At 31.0% G+C, this 6,703-nt stretch overlaps 1 long non-coding RNA gene across 1 annotated transcript; it reads right to left on the bottom strand.

Moving 5' to 3' along the window:
- Window positions 1-337: 337 nt before the first annotated feature.
- Window positions 338-1,491, bottom strand: LOC133195647 (uncharacterized). The gene is made up of 3 exons (XR_009722227.1): window positions 1,264-1,491; window positions 501-597; window positions 338-399 (listed from the first exon to the last, which is right to left on the bottom strand). It is a non-coding gene; the product is annotated as an uncharacterized LOC133195647 (long non-coding RNA).
- Window positions 1,492-6,703: the final 5,212 nt, after the last annotated feature.

Raw genomic sequence — 6,703 nt, forward strand, 5'->3', positions numbered from 1 at the left:
AAGATAATGCTTGAAAAATTCACTCTGGGAATAAGATTTCAAATCTGAATCACAGATTTTGTAAAGTAATCACATTCTACAAAGCGTGCACTGTATCGGGTACTTGAGAATCAAATAATTAAACGTTATATAATTATAAATAAAACTATTTTTGACTGAAAGTTTCTGAAAAAAATCAAGAATGGAATCATGCAACAAGCAGCAGTGACTCTGATAACATGCATTGACTTCCACATTTCTAAAAAAACATTTCTTTGATCAGATAAATATGTGATTCCTGCTTCTGACATGATATATTCTGAGAAAATCTCTTTTTCACAGACAGCCATCATTCATTTGATGTGAGAATTTCTTCCTGAACATGTGTCCACCTGGTGAAAGTCAGAATTTTTTGTTGACCTATAATTTTAAAAAAAAAGTAATATATTTTACATAGCAGCACAGATGCTGCATTACATGATAGTTAGATAAAGTTGTGTCTATATTTCTTATACATGTACCTCAATAGTCCATCTGCCAGCACTCCCTGCTCAATCATCCTGCATTTTGACCTCCAGTCTTTTTTCTAGTCTAGGGTAAAGCAGGGTTGTTTTTCTCCTAAGAATTAAAGATGAACATCCCTTTTCACTATTTTTTTTTTCAAATTAATGAAAATTGATTATAAGATTAAACAACTTATCTCATCTGTATTTTATTTATTGATTTCAATGAATGAAGATATTTTAATAGATTCTACCACATGTATAATGTCTTATATTATAATGTGTTGGATATAAATAAATAGACATTTTTTATCTTAAAAGTACAGAAAAGTAAAAAGACAATAATATAAATAGTTTTTAACAATAATGTTTCATTTTGCTCTATTTATTAGACAATTGTGTGTTTCAATATTATTGATATTTCCACATACAATATTAAGTTATTTTTCCGTTTGATTTGTACCCAAGCGGAACACCTTACTTTTCTAATAACTTGATGATTGTTGTGTCTTGAACAAAGTAGTCTAGTTAAAAATATAAATTTGTTGTAATCATATACAAAAAATGCTATTTTTGTGAATTATTATTCATAAACCTGACGAACACACGAAATATATCCTCTTCAAATGTTGACAAGTCGGGGGAATAAGCAGACGAAATATTGATAACAGATCTATAATTTCCGTGCGAATTCCCATAAATCAATACAAACCAGCATGTAATTGAATTCAATTTCAAAATTATAAAAATCTTCAGACATATAACGTTATAACTAACTTACATGCTCACTGCACACGACATGACATCAGACGAGGCAACGTGGATCTGCAATCTTGCACATGTTTGTGACCTTCAAGTTGATCGGAATGCCCCGGGCATAAATAACTATGATTTAATTTGTCATAACTGTCCGTGGGCTTCTGGAATGCTTCAATAATGTTCACAGTTTGTAGGTTTTACAAAACAACCCTCTCGGGGTTTTCTACGGAAAATGATCTGGACATGTTGACATTCGCTACCGAACTGCGAATATTATGGCGATTGTCGCAAATCCAAGAAAATATTACGAAAAATTTATATATTTCAAAAGAAATAGATTCAACATTACTTAAACTGACAAATTAACTAATAGTTTTTCCTTCAGTATAATTAAATATGAATTTTGCATTTTACGACTTGCATAATTTATGGAGACCCATTGACGACGTAAAATGCTGACAAGAATCCATCCTTAATACCGCCGAAACACTCTTAAGTAATTTTGACACACAAGCAATTGACCAAATGCTTCATTAAGAGTGTCGGGTTCTAATAAGTTTAAGACATGTCTGGATGTTAGGATGCCGTCGTTTTTTTGCACACGAGTGAAAAGTAACACTGAACATTTCAAACAAATATTATAAAAGTACGTGACATTGTGTACAGCTCGGAGACAACACATTTTCTTTGTTTAGAACAAAATTGGAAAATAGTCAAGCTGATTAAATATATGTTAAAAGTTTTAATATTTATTCTTTAATTGAAATATGTGAAACAAAAAGAGAAACTTTGAGAATGGAGCTTAAACTAGACTTTCAGATAACTTGATTTAATTGGGTGGCCAAATTATTGCTGCTACTATTCCTATTATCCCTTCTTTTTATGTTTGTTATATTTACTAAATGCTATAAGATGTATGTCTTGGGCAATAAAGATTATATATTATCCCATAGATAAAAAAATGGTTAAGTTTACGTCAGTTTTAACTTGACAGTGTTTTCTTAAGTAAATCTTTGCAGCTCCCAATTAAATATGAGAATGATTTAAATATATATTTTGCAGGAAAACTTATCTCTTCCCCAACTATACGAAAAGTGGATCCTTTTCAAATTCAAAGTGAAGTATCCCAGGGAGCATGTGAGATTGTTTTTTCACAGTCTGCCACCAAAAATTAAGAGAGAGGAAAACATTTACACTTGTACCAATGATGGTTGCACCCTATTGTTCTTTAAATTTTCCTTATAGATTATCATGTACAGTCTCCTGTGTGATTGCTACATGTAAGTGGGGTGCAGTAATAGACTTCTTATTTTACAGTTTTAATTCTGATGTAAAATCCTGTTTTTTAGTGTTCAATCAGTTATGGTACTAGTAATGGGCCACTCTCCTTGTAAACAGCTTGATGCCAAAATGTCTCTCAACATCAAATACAATATCAAATTGTTTTAACTGAATAAAAAACATATTTATCATATTTCCAAAACCAGATTTGTTATATTTTTTTTTCAAAACAACCACTTTTGACAAGGATATCATAGGCTTCCTTTTAATAAAAATGAAAGAGGAACAGAATGTTCACACACACAGAAAGAGAAAGCTTCATAATGCTAAATTTCCATACAGAAGAGTCTGTATTAAGTGTAAGTACTAACTAGAATGTCTGTGTTTCTGAGCTAGAAGTGACTAGTAAATGGTCAAAATCCAAGGTCAAAAGGTCAAATTATCGATATCAAGGGGAAGGCCTTGTAATAAGAAATATACATGTGAAATATTAAAACCCTAGCACCAACTGTTCAAGAGGTATGGTCAAGGTTAAAGGTTATCAAAAGTAGGTCAACCTCCAAGGTCAAATGGTCAATATTGTTGGTATCCATGGGGAGGCCTTGTTACGTGGAATACACCTAAGAAACATGAAGGCCCTAGTAGTGACTGCTCAAATGTTATTTCCAAAATTAAAGTTTTTAAAGTGGGTCAAACTCCAAGGTCAAAAGGTCAAAATAATTTACATCCATGGAAAGGTCTTGTCAAAATGTATATACGTGAAGTATGAAAGCCCTAGCACCAACTGTTCAAAAGTTATGGACAAGGTTATTTGCAAAATTGGGACAAACTCCAAGGTCACGATGTCAAATATGTGGTACCCAAAAGAAAGGTTTTGTCAAAGGAAATACACATGTGGAGTATAAAAGCCATAGCTCCAACAATCAAAAGTTATGGGCAAATAGGGCATTGTTAAAGTTTTTGCAGATAAACAGACAGACAGACTGGCGGACAGGGCAAAAACTACATGTATATACCCCAAAATCTTCGATTACGGGGGCACAAAAACATATAATAAACATATTATAATCATTCGTACCAAAGAAATAATAAAAACACACTCATATAGATCTAATTTTGTTTTCTTGCTGTCAAATGAAAAAAAAACATGCTCTTTAATCCCTTGTCTAAACAGCTATTGGAAGACCTGTTGCTAAGGAAAATTCAACATGGCTATTTCCATAGCAACCACTCGAATTTTTCAGAATAAACTATGATATATTCCTCTTCTAAACATTATCTCATATGATGAATAAATGTGATATTGATTGAATTATTTTACCATGATTCACCCTCTGTCTGATCTTAAAGAGATCAGTATTATAACTATAACTCATACGTATAGAACATTATATAGCATATCATATAAGATGAAAGGTTACCATGGCAACTATGCATTTAACAACGAACACATTAACATATTAAGAATTTCTTATGAAATTATCAGTTTAATTGATGTTGAGCTGATTGACTTTTTTTGTTATTAAATGAGGCACAATATGAAAATCCCATGTCTATATTTACAACAAAAGCATCGTAAATGAACATAGTTGCCATGACAACTAGTAAAATTTATTAAAAATTAAAATTCTGGATTAATATTTGTAAGATTGTTTCATATTTTAGTTTTTCCAACATCTTTTAATCCAAAAAAATTATATAAACCTAAATAAATCTATCTTGGAGTATTTTTGATATTGCCATGGCAACAATTTTGAAAGGCATTTATTTTGCCTTTAAGAAAAAACACAACTTTCATTTTTCAGTATTTTTTCCCTCAATGTCAAATTCACATTATGCTTAATTGAGATGGAAATCTGTCGTTGCATTTTTCTTTAGTAAATGCTCAAAAATGTAATAAAAAAGCATTTCCACAATATTAATGAATTTAGCACAATATTGATATTTTGGCGATTAAATTAAATGCAAAGATGATAGTCAAATATTAATTATTTGCATCATTTTTGTTGCTTTCAGTCTAATTCTGAAGCAGATATATTTATTTTTTATTTAACTATATTGGTGTTTTAATTTCATTTGTTTAAAAAATGTCAAAAACAGTGCTGTGAAAGGCATGCAGGAGGCCATATTTAGTGATATGTGGTTACCATGGTAACGACACCCCTAATAATTTTTTTTTGCTAAATTTCAAGAAAGGGTGTTGTATAAGTAACAATTATAAAATTTGATCAGAATCTGTAACATCACCTTTCCACCGATTATTGAGATATTTTGGTGCTTATAGAGAGTGGCTCTTAATACAGCTAACCAAAGTAAATCTGGTTAACAATATTTTTCTTTTGTACTTTTTTAATGAGGAAAAATAGACAATTCTCAGTCATCCCTATCACTTCATAAAACCTGGATTAACACATGAATTTTGTATAAAACGAATTAAATGCATTTAACAATACCCTTCCTTTCTGCATTCTTCTTCAAGCTGGTTTCCTAGTACACCCAGGCATGAAAAAATCACTAAAACACAAGGCCTCATTTCATCACAAATGAAAGCTATAATGTAATATTCTAACTGAAAATAACTTCCTGATTTACCAACATATAAACAATATTGCATTGCTACATCAAACAGGATATATGTAAAAATAGTATGATAATGAATTGTTTGTGAGTGAAATACCTTGAAAAGACTTGTATTTTCTCTGACATTTTTTGAGTGATGTTTCGAACGTTTGTTAAAATTAATTATGTATGGAAGATTGAAGCAAACCGCATTGTATGATTAAAATAAAATATTTACTTTGTATGTTATTCCATTCAGCCAACTATGAAATTGATATAGATGAAATCTGTTTATATGGTCACACGTAGAAATGTACACGGAAAAACTTGAGCAAAAACGAGGTTACAATGGGGTTAGTGCAATAATGAGATAGTTACAGAAATATAATGACATAGGGCAGAAAAAAATCAAATCTTCAAAATTTCTTCTGATTTTCAGCATAGTTAATATCCATGAAAATAAAAGATTGTATTTCAATAACATTGGTGTGTAAATCACAAAGACTTGCATGTGCGCATATTTTTCAAACAGGTTGCGTGAAAGGTCTGTGCTAATTTACACACTATTTACACTCCCAAAGCTAAAAAAGAGGCTGCTTTTATAACACTGCAAAATGTAATAAGGATCCATTTCAATTTGTAAGAACTTTAGAAATGCGAAAAAGCAATCACGAATTTGAAGCTGTATTGAATGGTATATTTAGAACAGTAATCTGTAAAATGTGTATCTCTATAACTGAACCCTCTTCATATCGTTTATTTTTATTTATTTGTTTTCTTCTGTTCTCCATATTGATATTCATTTGAATTAGTTTTCATACAAAACTTACAAATAGCATTTGGAGATGAGTCTTGCATTCATATGAGCACTTTACGAGATAAGTGAATGGTAAAATTTATATCCCTGCCTCTACTTGGCCAGAACTTGCTTTGACAGAACTGGGCAGTTTTTCTGCTCTCTGTTTAAAAATCCGTGACATTTACATCTCATAAAGAATGACAGAACATCACAATCTATAAAACAAAGCCCCGGATCAGACCTAGGTCTTTGGTTGAGCTACGCTTTTTTGTGGATTTTTAAAGAAATAATCAACGCTGCTTTAAAACGGGAGGTTGATGTTGGAAAAGCTGAATTTATCCCCTTTGTCATATATGTAAAGTATGGTTATAAGTTTGCCATTATTGTTTGGAGTTAGTATAAAATCTAAATATGAATCAGATGTAGCTGACTCTGTAGCGCATTATCCATTCTATATGAGTCAATATGCTAAAAGACGCACTTCACTGCGAGGACAAAATGTGACATCTATAAAAAGAAAAATATGCCCTAATGAAAAAAATGAAAGGAAAAAGTGCAACACTACATGTACCTAGAGGATAAATAATTTCTGTTTGAAAAATAATCATGTAAAAATATATCTAGGCCACGGAAAGAACTCTAGGATCTGGAAATTTTATCAAAGAAATACTTATTCCACATTTCTGCATGCACCCTAACCAAAATTTTACATTTTGGTACATAATACGAAGAATTTTCATCAATTTTATGTAAAACATACGATTCTAGCAGCACTTCCCAAGTACTGTAGACACTGGATTTTGATTGAAACAAAAAATTTTGT

This window comes from Saccostrea echinata, unplaced genomic scaffold (assembly GCF_033153115.1).
Source record: "Saccostrea echinata isolate AGI-Se365-2 ecotype Australia unplaced genomic scaffold, CSIRO_AGI_Sech_v1 ptg000029l, whole genome shotgun sequence".
In the NCBI taxonomy this organism is placed as follows: domain Eukaryota; kingdom Metazoa; phylum Mollusca; class Bivalvia; order Ostreida; family Ostreidae; genus Saccostrea; species Saccostrea echinata.